Source organism: Daphnia magna, unplaced genomic scaffold, assembly GCF_020631705.1.
Source record: "Daphnia magna isolate NIES unplaced genomic scaffold, ASM2063170v1.1 Dm_contigs107, whole genome shotgun sequence".
Lineage (NCBI taxonomy): Eukaryota > Metazoa > Arthropoda > Branchiopoda > Diplostraca > Daphniidae > Daphnia > Daphnia magna.
This window is the reverse complement of record NW_025533125.1, coordinates 24,569-36,917: the sequence shown is the minus strand read 5'-3', so window position 1 is coordinate 36,917 and position 12,349 is coordinate 24,569. Positions and strand designations below refer to the sequence as shown.

The following is a 12,349-nucleotide window of genomic DNA, read 5'->3' as shown; positions in this document are numbered from 1 at the left end:
ATACACTGTTATATTATGAGTTTATACTTCTTCATGTAAACAGAATCAACTATACTTGTATTCAATGTGAATACACTGTTATACCATGAGTTTTTACTTCTATATGTAAACAGGATCAAATATACTTGTATTCAATGTGAATACACTGTTATATTATGAGTTTATACTTCTACATGTAAACAGGATCAAATATACTTGTATTCAATGTGAATACACTGTTATACCATGAGTTTTTACTTCTATATGTCAACTGCATGGAATATACTTGTATTCAATGTGAATACACTGTTATACCATGAGTTTTTACTTCTATATGTAAACTGCATGGAATATACTTGTATTCAATGTGAATACACTGTTATACCATGAGTTTTTACTTCTATATGTATACTGCATCAAATATACTTGTATTCAATGTGAATACACTGTTATACCATGAGTTTTTACTTCTATATGTAAACAGCATCAAATATACTTGTATTCAATGTGAATACACTGTTATAACATGAGTTTCTACTTCTATATGTAAACAGCATCAAATATACTTTTATTGAATGTGAATACACTGTTATACCATGAGTTTTTACTTCTATATGTAAACAGCATCAAATATACATGTATTCAATGTTAATACACTGTTATACCATGAGTTTTTACTTCTATATGTATACTGCATCAAATATACTTCTATTCAATGTGAATACACTGTTATACCATGAGTTTTTACTTCTATATGTAAACAGCATCAAATATACTTGTATTCAATGTGAATACACTGTTATACCATGAGTTTTTACTTCTATAGGTAAACAGCATAAAATATACTTGTATTCAATGTGAATACACTGTTATACCATGAGTTTTTACTTCTATATGTATACTGCATCAAATATACTTGTATTCAATGGGAATACACTGTTATACCATGAGTTTTTACTTCTATATGTATACTGCATCAAATATACTTGTATTCAATGGGAATACACTGTTATACCATGAGTTTTTACTTCTATATGTAAACTGCATGGAATATACTTGTATTCAATGTGAATACACTGTTATACCATGAGTTTCTACTTCTATATGTAAACTGCATAGAATATACTTGTATTCAATGTAAATACACTGTTATACCATGAGTTTTTACTTCTATATGTATACTGCATCAAATATACTTGTATTCAATGTGAATACACTGTTATACCATGAGTTTTTACTTCTATATGTAAAGAGCATCAAATATAATTGTATTCAATGTGAATACACTGTTATATCATGAGTTTTTACTTCTATATGTAAACTACATGGAATATACTTGTATTCAATGTGAATACACTGTTATACCATGAGTTTTTACTTCTATATGTAAACTGCATGAAATATACTTGTATTCAATGTGAATACACTGTTATACCATGAGTTTTTACTTCTATATGTAAACTGCATGGAATATACTTGTATTCAATGTGAATACACTGTTATACCATGAGTTTTTACTTCTATATGTAAACTGCATGGAATATACTTGTATTCAATGTGAATACACTGTTATACCATGAGTTTTTACTTCTATATGTATACTGCATCAAATATACTTGTATTCAATGTGAATACACTGTTATACTATGAGTTTTTACTTCTATATGTAAACAGCATCAAATATACTTGTATTCAATGTGAATACACTGTTATAACATGAGTTTCTACTTCTATATGTAAACAGCATCAAATATACTTTTATTCAATGTGAATACACTGTTATACCATGAGTTTTTACTTCTATATGTAAACAGCATCAAATATACTTGTATTCAATGTGAATACACTGTTATACCATGAGTTTTTACTTCTATATGTATACTGCATCAAATATACTTGTATTCAATGTGAATACACTGTTATACCATGAGTATTTACTTCTATATGTAAACAGCATCAAATATTCTTGTATTCAATGTGAATACACTGTTATACCATGAGTTTTTACTTCTATAGGTAAACAGCATAAAATATACTTGTATTCAATGTGAATACACTGTTATACCATGAGTTATTACTTCTATATGTATACTGCATCAAATATACTTGTATTCAATGGGAATACACTGTTATACCATGAGTTTTTACTTCTATATGTATACTGCATCAAATATACTTGTATTCAATGGGAATACACTGTTATACCATGAGTTTTTACTTCTATATGTAAACTGCATGGAATATACTTGTATTCAATGTGAATACACTGTAATACCATGAGTTTCTACTTCTACATGTAAACTGCATAGAATATACCTGTATTCAATGTAAATACACTGTTATACCGTGAGTTTTTAATTCTATATGTATACTGCATCAAATATACTTGTATTCAATGTGAATACACTGTTATACCATGAGTTTTTACTTCTATATGTAAACGAGCATCAAATATAATTGTATTCAATGTGAATACACTGTTATATCATGAGTTTTTACTTCTATATGTAAACTGCATGGAATATACTTGTATTCAATGTGAATACACTGTTATACCATGAGTTTTTACTTCTATATGTAAACTGCATGAAATATACTTGTATTCAATGTGAATACACTGTTATACCATGAGTTTTTACTTCTATATGTAAACTGCATGGAATATACTTGTATTCAATGTGAATACACTGTTATACCATGAGTTTTTACTTCTATATGTAAACTGCATGGAATATGCTTTTATTCAATGTGAATACACTGTTATACCAGGAGTTTTTACTTCTATATGTCAACTGCATGGAATATACTTGTATTCAATGTGAATACACTGTTATACCATGAATTTTTACTTCTATATGTAAACTGCATAGAAAATACTTGTATTCAATGTGAATACATGGTTATACCATGAGTTTTTACTTCTATATGTATACTGCATCAAATATACTTGTATTCAATGTGAATACACTGTTATACCATGAGTTTTTACTTCTATATGTATACTGCATCAAATATACTTGTATTCAATGTGAATACACTGTTATACCATGAGTTTTTACTTCTATATGTATTCTGCATCAAATATACTTGTATTCAATGTGAATACACTGTTATAACATGAGTTTCTACTTCTATATGTAAACAGCATCAAATATACTATTATTCAATGTAAATACACTGTTATACCATGAGTTTTTACTTCTATATGTAAACAGCATCAAATATACATGTATTCAATGTTAATGCACTGTTATACCATGAGTTTTTACTTCTATATGTATACTGCATCAAATATACTTCTATTCAATGTGAATACACTGTTATACCATGAGTTTTTACTTCTATATGTAAACAGCATCAAATATACTTGTATTCAATGTGAATACACTGTTATACCATGAGTTTTTACTTCTATATGTAAACAGCATAAAATATACTTGTATTCAATGTGAATACACTGTTATACCATGAGTTTTTACTTCTATATGTATACTGCATCAAATATACTTGTATTTAATGTGAATACACTGTTATACCATGAGTTTTTACTTCTATATGTGAACAGCATCAAAAATACTTGTATTAATTGTGGATACACTGTTATACCATGAGTTTTTACTTCTATATGTAAACTGCATGGAATATACTTGTATTCAATGTGAATACACTGTTATATGATGAGTTTTTACTTCTATATGAAAACTGCATGGAATATACTTGTATTCAATGTAGAAACACTGTTATACCATGAGTTTTTTCTTCTATTTGTATACTGCATCAAATATATTGGTATTCAATGTGAAGACACTGTTATACCATGAGTTTTTACTTCTATATGTAAACTGCATGGAATATACTTGTATTCAATGTTAATACACTGTTATACCATGAGTTTTTACTTCTATATGTAAACTGCATGGAATATACTTGTATTCAATGTGAATACACTGTTATACCATGAGTTTCTACTTCTACATGTAAACTGCATGGAATATACTTGTATTCAATGTAAATACACTGTTATACCATGAGTTTTTAATTCTATATGTATACTGCATCAAATATACTTGTATTCAATGTGAATACACTGTTATACCATGAGTTTTTACTTCTATATGTAAAGAGCATCAAATATACTTTTATTCAATGTGAATACACTGTTATACCATGAGTTTTTACTTCTATATGTAAACAGCATCAAATATACTTGTATTCAATGTGAATACACTGTTATACCATGAGTTTTTACTTCTATATGTAAACAGCAACAAATATACTTGTATTCAATGTGAATACACTGGTATACCATGAGTTTTTACTTCTATATGTAAACTGCATGGAATATGCTTTTATTCAATGTGAATACACTGTTATACCATGAGTTTTTACTTCTATATGTCAACTGCATGGAATATACTTGTATTCAATGTGAATACACTGTTATACCATGAGTTTTTACTTCTATATGTATACTGCATCAAATATACTTGTATTTAATGTGAATACACTGTTATACCATGAGTTTTTACTTCTATATGTAAACAGCATCAAAAATACTTGTATTAATTGTGGATACACTGTTATTCCATGAGTTTTTACTTCTATATGTAAACTGCATGGAATATACTTGTATTCAATGTGAATACACTGTTATATCATGAGTTTTTACTTCTATATGTAAACTGCATGGAATATACTTGTATTCAATGTAGAAACACTGTTATACCATGAGTTTTTACTTCTATTTGTATACTGCATCAAATATATTGGTATTCAATGTGAATACACTGTTATACCATGAGTTTTTACTTCTATATGTAAACTGCATGGAATATACTTGTATTCAATGTTAATACACTGTTATACCATGAGTTTTTACTTCTATATGTAAACTGCATGGAATATACTTGTATTCAATGTGAATACACTGTAATACCATGAGTTTCTACTTCTACATGTAAACTGCATGGAATATACTTGTATTCAATGTAAATACACTGTTATACCATGAGTTTTTAATTCTATATGTATACTGCATCAAATATACTTGTATTCAATGTGAATACACTGTTATACCATGAGTTTTTACTTCTATATGTAAAGAGCATCAAATATACTTTTATTCAATGTGAATACACTGTTATACCATGAGTTTTTACTTCTATATGTAAACAGCATCAAATATACTTGTATTCAATGTGAATACACTGTTATACCATGAGTTTTTACTTCTATATGTAAACAGCAACAAATATACTTGTATTCAATGTGAATACACTGTTATACCATGAGTTTTTACTTCTATATGTAAACTGCATGGAATATGCTTTTATTCAATGTGAATACACTGTTATACCATGAGTTTTTACTTCTATATGTCAACTGCATGGAATATACTTGTATTCAATGTGAATACACTGTTATACCATGAGTTTTTACTTCTATATGTAAACTGCATAGAATATACTTGTATTCAATGTGAATACACTGTTATACCATGAGTTTTTACTTCTATATATATACTGCATCAAATATACTTGTATTCAATGTGAATACACTGTTATCCCATGAGTTTTTACTTCGATATGTAAACTGCATGGAATATACTTGTATTCAATTTGAATACACTGTTATACCATCAGTTTTTACTTCTATACGTATACTGCATCAAATATACTTGTATTCAATGTGAATACACTGTTATACCATCAGTTTTTACTTCTATATGTAAACAGCATCAAATATACTTGTATTCAATGTGAATACACTGTTATAACATGAGTTTCTACTTCTATATGTAAACAGCATCAAATATACTTTTATTCAATGTGAATACACTGTTATACCATGAGTTTTTATTTCTATATGTCACACACACATAGATGGTTGTTGTGTAAATTGTCAGCTCGAATGCCTTTTCCTCTCTTTAGTGGCAAATTTGTTTGTGATATATAGGTCGTCTGCTACCTGTCAAAGCCTCGTATTTTTCGGTCTCCTGTCCTTTTTTTTCTTTTAATTGTGTTTTTGTATTTCTGTGCAGAAAGATTGGATTCTCTTAATCAGTTTTTTACGCTGATTCCGTTGTATATGGTTTTTCATATTTTTGTGTATATCACTATATTTCTTGTTTCTTTTACCCTAGGGGCTATCTTTTGGGCCCATCCCATGTTGTGCGATTCTGAGCCACATTTCTGGATATACGTGATCAGTTCTTATAGCTGATCCAGTTTGATACTGTTTTATATATTTTTGGTTCGGTCTCTTAATTGCATCCTATCGCAAAGGCTACGATTCAGACCCATTTCATGGGGGATGATAATGGAGCTCCCAGCGACGCCCGGGGCAGTGACAGACATTGTTTACATTGCAATAAGATCTTTCAAATTGTCCACAGCGGCCATCGCTGCTGCTCCCAAGAATGTACCAAAGCTCGACAATTACTAAACCGTCAGTCTGCCAATACGTCCTCGGCCTCTGCCAGTGGTGGCAACAAGAGGAAGAAAGATTCCCACTCCCCAGACAAGCCGGATGCTATTGATACGAAGAAGTCCAAGGCTGACTCTGCTACCACCTTCATTGCTGAACTTCCACTTGCCACCATCAATTCGCTAAGTAAAACTGAACTTGTATCTCGTCTATGCTTTGCTCTGAACCTATTAGAGAACCAAATTGTTGACATCTGTGAGCTTGAACTCATGGTCACCCGACTCGGTGATGACCATGTCTCTGATCTCGAATCTCGAGTCTCCTGTCTCAAAACTGATCTAGAGAGTAAGGTAGAGGAAATTAGTGTACTAAAGAATGAGGCGGTGCAAATGAAAGTAGCTTTTGCTGACGGTCTTTTAAGCCTCCAACGTGCTAGCCCTACCGGCCTTGCTGGTTCGTCCTTCTCAGGTACATCAAGTCATGGTCCGTCCTATGCTTCTGTCGCTCGTGGTAACTCATCCGGCTCTGTTTTGGTAGCCAAATGTGCCGATGCCTCTGCTCCTCCTTTGAATGTCCAGGCTGTTGAGGAGTTGCTTGATACTCCAAACAGCGGTTTGATCCCCTCGCATGTTCGTTTTAAAAACAATTAGATGTTTGTCACCCTGGACAATGAGGTGGCAGTTGCAAAGGCAGCAGCTCTTCTTAACAACAAACCCGATTTTAGTAGCCGTTTTGAACCAGCTAGCAAGCTAAATGTGTCTTTCCCTGTTGTGGCCCTCTTTGTTAATATTTCGGATGTAAACGCCCTTAAGGTGGAGCTAGAACATCGTAATAGCGCCTTACGTGGGCAGATACACTCCGTTAAAGTGATCTACACCAAGCCACAGACCACGGAAGGACACGTTAAGATTTTTCTTAAATCCAGGGCTGTCAGAGACCTCATTCTGGACCAGCGTAGGGCATCGATCTCTGGAACCTACTACCGTATAGTACCAGTTGATCTGAACAGGGAGGTTAGACGCTGTTTTAAATGTCAAAGATACGGACACATCCAGAGAGACTGCTCAGCTAGGTTTGTAGCTTGTGGGAAGTGTGCAGAGAGGCATGGCACGAAAGAGTGCACCTCTGTGGTTTTAAAATGCGTTAACTGCAATGGCTCGCACCAATCTGGCCACAACACTTGCAGTGAGCAGGTGAAAGCGGTTGAGCGGTACAGAACATTCCTTGATCGTAATGTCTGACCGCTATACATCTGTACTATCTGCAAGCCCGCAGGTGCCAGCCCTTCTCAAATGTATTCAAATTAACTTACGTCACTCCAGTCTTGCAACATCCTCTCTCTCACAAATTATTCTTGATTTGGATATCGATGTTGTCCTTATTCAAGAGCCTTACGTGTTGCCTTCTCTTTCTCCTGTGGTTGCAAATATCCCCCCTGGTTTCACGGCGTTTCATCAGCTCTCTGATGACTACTCGTATGGGGCTGCTATTTTAATACGAGACTCGATTGTCACAGCCGGGAAACCTGTCTGTATGCACATTTCTAACTCTGCTGCATGTGTTGAGTTGACAACGAACAAAGGCCCATTACGCCTATCTTCCGTCTACCTCCGTCCCTCTATTGTGGATTTCTCGGCCACAACCCTGACCATCCTTGAGGCACTCTCTGCTCCCTTTTCGATAATCGGTGCTGATGCCAATGCAAGATCTCGGATGTGGGACAGCCCTTTCAATGATAAGCGTGGGTCTGATCTGGTGTCTCTGCTGACCTGCTCTAACCTAAGAGTTGTCAATCAACCTCACTCTGAGCTTGATTTTGTTCCTGCCGGGACATCATTTGTCGATCTTACCCTCGCAGGTGATAAAGTCTGTATTCACAGCTGGTTCTTCCTGGACACTCCTTCTCTCTCAGACCACCCTTATATCTTTTTTGAGATCAACCATGGAGATTTTGCTAAAACTAAAAGGAAGCATTTACGTCCGTCAGTTCCTAAATTACCTTTCATCCACCGCGAGCTATTTTCTCTCGAACTAACGAAAGCACTACGTTGTCTGCCTGTCTACTCCCAGATTGAATCCACTGAGATAGTTAATGACCAAATTGCTAAACTTGTCTCGGCGATTTCTTCCAGTGCTCTCGCTGCCAAGATCCCCTGTCCTCGTACCAGGTGCGCCAAAAACATGATATGGTGGACACAGGACCTATCTGTCCTCCGAAGTAAGGCTCGCTCTCACCACAAGGACTGGTCAAATAGCAAAAACGCTCAAAATGAAATGCTGTACCGTCGTAGCAAAGCAGGGTATCAGCGGGAACTTAGAGCTGCTAAACGTAGAGCTTGGGAGAAAGCTAGGACGAATGCGACCAATGGGGATATGTTCCGTGTCCTATCTGAGTTCGCGGGGAAAACCAAGTCTATCTCTCTACCTTCTGAAGTATCTATCGATGGAGCTCTATCCGCAGATCCGATTTTGATTGCAGAGGGCTGTGCCAGACATTTCTTTCCTGTTGAACCCCCGTCTCAATCAACTCACTCAGCAGTGGAAAGTGAAGCCTTTGCCGCTGTCCTCTCTCAGCTCGACGATGAACCCCCTCCGGTCTCTGACTGGGAATTTGAAACCGCGGCACGATCACTTAACACTAAATCCGCTCCAGGAATTGATGGCATCGCAGCCGATCTGCTACTTTTTAGCCTACCGCTGATCAAACCGTACCTATTTGTCATCCTCAATGCGTGCATATCCATGTGTTTCTTCCCAGACTCCTGGAAAGTCGCTATAGTTTCAGTCATTGGCAAACCCAATAAATGTGACTACACCTCCTTGAACAGCTTTAGACCGATTAGTCTAGTGTCCAATTTGGCCAAATTTCTCGAGAAGATAGTTCTGGGCCGGTTGCTCTGGCTCGATAGTGTAAACAACTGGATCAGTACTAGTCAACATGGTTTCAGAGCCAACCACTCTACTGAAACAGCGGCGCATACCCTGGTTTCCTTCATCGAAGATGCATTATCCGAGAATAAAATATGCGCCACCGCTTTCTTGGACATCAAGAGTGCCTTTGACTCTGCCTGGCATCCGGCCATTATTCACGCTCTAGCTAAACGTGCTTGCCCCAGCTACCTCATAAAAATCATAAGCAGTTTCCTCTCTAATAGACAGGCGTGCTTTTCTGTAAAGGAACATACCCACACCAGTTTTGTTAATCTAGGATGTCCGCAAGGTGGAGTTCTTTCACCTTTACTATGGAATCTGCTTGTCGATGACCTACTCCGCCTCACATTCCCATTTCCGGTCAAAATGATCGCCTATGCTGACGATATAACTATTATCACGTCCCACAAAGAAGCGAGTATTGCCACAAAAACCTCCAACTTGTTTGTGACTCTGTCGGAGCTTGGCTTGCGTCTAGAAAGCTGTTTCTTAATGCTGTTAAAACTGTCCTTGTCATATTCTCCCGAAAGCTGATTCCTTGGGACAATCTTTATGTCTTCATTGACCATACAAGGATCTCGCCTTCGCATACAGCCTCTTTTCTTGGTTTCGTCTTGGATTCTCGGCTGAAATGGAAAAATCACATTGAAGCAAAATGTGTATCTGCGACGAGGGCCATGATGGCTGTAAGCAGTTGCCTCCGGCAATCTTTTGGTTACGATAGGAAACGCTTACGATTTCTCTACTCCTCCACTGTTGAGCCCATCTTCACATACGGTTGCTCTGTCTGGGCTTCTGTTTTACGCACAAAGGCCGGTTCAAAGAAGATCCGTTCGTTTCAGCGGTTGATCTGCCGGATGATTACGCGCTCGTTCAAAACGGCCCCTACCGAATCGCTCATTATCTTATCCAATATGCTTCCACTTGATCTCCGCATACTGGAAATAGCCACTTCTCGTCTGCTCTCTCAACCGGCTGGTGAGTTTGTCAAATCATCTAGCAAACTAATCCTTAAGCGTCTACCCCATGAACTTATGCACAAAAAGAGTGAACGAGTCAGTACATTTCTTTCTACTCAACACCCACCGTGGAGAATTTGTCTCTACTCCTCTAGCCTCTCTTACGTGTCTGTCGATCTTTTTCCATGCGCGCTAAACACCCTCCGCTGCTATATTCGTGTGTTTCTGAACTCTGGCGCTGCTGGACTTTGCGTAGTCTTCACAAACTCCGCGGCTGTAATCAGGATACTTAATCTGTCGCTACCCCCCACAATCTCTTTCCGCAGTGGACTGAGCGTCGCTCTTGCTGAGGCCATTGAGACTATAAAGGAGCTGAGGCCTAAGTATACCAGCAGTGAAATTATCTTAGTTGAGAGGCTCGTAATGCTCAGTCCGGCCGCTACACTTTCTCAGACGGAGGTGAGCAACCTTGATCTTCTGGCAAAACTCGGCAACTCTTGTCATGTCTTCACTGCTGCCAATCCAAACTCACCTGGTCTCGCCCTAGCTAGCTTCTGGGCCAAATATCCCTCTCCGTTTACAACTCGATACGCCCCGGTCTCCCCGAAGGCTATTCAGAAAGAGCTCTCGAAATATGTATGGAATATGTGGAATAAGGAGTGGGTGTCATTGTCAACCAACTTGAGCGTAAAAGCCTTCTTCCCTGATGTGTACTCCGCCAACAGGCTCCTCAAAATAAAAACTAGTGCAATCTCTACCCAGCTACTCACAGGCCACTGCCCCCTAAATGCTCACCAACATCGGTTTGGCTTTACTTCATCCGCCTCCTGTCGATGCGGTGCTACTATTGAGTCCATTACTCACTTTCTTTTCTACTGCCCAAACTACTCTAGTCTCAGAGAGGAGCTGTATGAGAAGCTCCTTGCCGTCAACCTTCCCTGGCCCCCTCCTCTCCATATCTTTCCAAAATCAAATCTGTCCTGGAATGCACTGGTCAAATATGTGCTTAGCACTAAGCGTTTCTCTCTTAAATAGTTGAAGACGAGCGCTTCTCGTGTCTCTATATTATTTCGTCTAACACTGACTTTAGGCCTCTTGAAGCATATCTTATTTGCTCTGTTCCGGTGGCTAGGAATGGGGTCCGGGAGCGCGCGTTCCCGTTGGCCACCTATCCAGCCACCGGAGACTTATGGTCTCACTGCCTGCGTGAGGGCTCTCTAGGACAGACTAGCGCTTTCCTCGGAGACGCCCTCTGCTCGCTTCTCGTGAACCAGTAGCTCAATTTTATGAAATCAGCCACTAGAGTACAGTGTTGTCATTGTTGATGGTCTGGTTTTTTAATTTAGCCCCTCTCCTATTCTCTCTAATAATATCAGCTCGTCAGGCCGGGGCTCTGGGAACTGCTGTCGGGAACCCATAGGGGGATGTAGCTATGCCGGCGACCACCGGCTGGTGGTCTAGAAGGTCTAACCAAGCCGGACAGGTACTCAAATCCCCTTTGGTCTTGCCCCGGCACGTCCGCACCAGAGCCGCCGCGCAGGCCCAGTTTCCCAAATTTATGTACAACTCTCTAGTTCTATGGAACTTTCCCTTTTGTAAAACATGTAACTTTGATGCTAATCGGGTGAAATACACGGGGCAATACTCGGTCTTCGAGTCCACGCCCATATATAAAAAAAAAAAAAAAATGTCACTTTCATGGAATATACTTGTATTCAATGTGAATACACTGTTATACCATGAGTTTTTACTTCTATATGTAAACTGCATGGAATATACTTGTATTCAATGTGAATACACTGTTATACCATGAGTTTTTACTTCTATATGTAAACTGCATGGAATATACTTGTATTCATTGTGAATACACTGTTATACCATGAGTTTTTATTCTATATGTATACTGCATCAAATATACTTGTATTCAATGTGAATACACTGTTATACCATGAGTTTTTACTTCTATATGTAAACTGCATTGAATATACTTGTATTCAATGTGAATACACTGTTATACTATGAGTTTTTACTTCTACATGTAAACTGCATAGAAT

General features: G+C 37.1%; 1 pseudogene; it reads left to right on the top strand.

Moving 5' to 3' along the window:
• The first annotated feature begins 6,228 nt into the window (after positions 1-6,228).
• Positions 6,229-11,564, top strand: LOC123466647 (annotated as a pseudogene).
• The last annotated feature ends 785 nt before the right edge of the window (positions 11,565-12,349 follow it).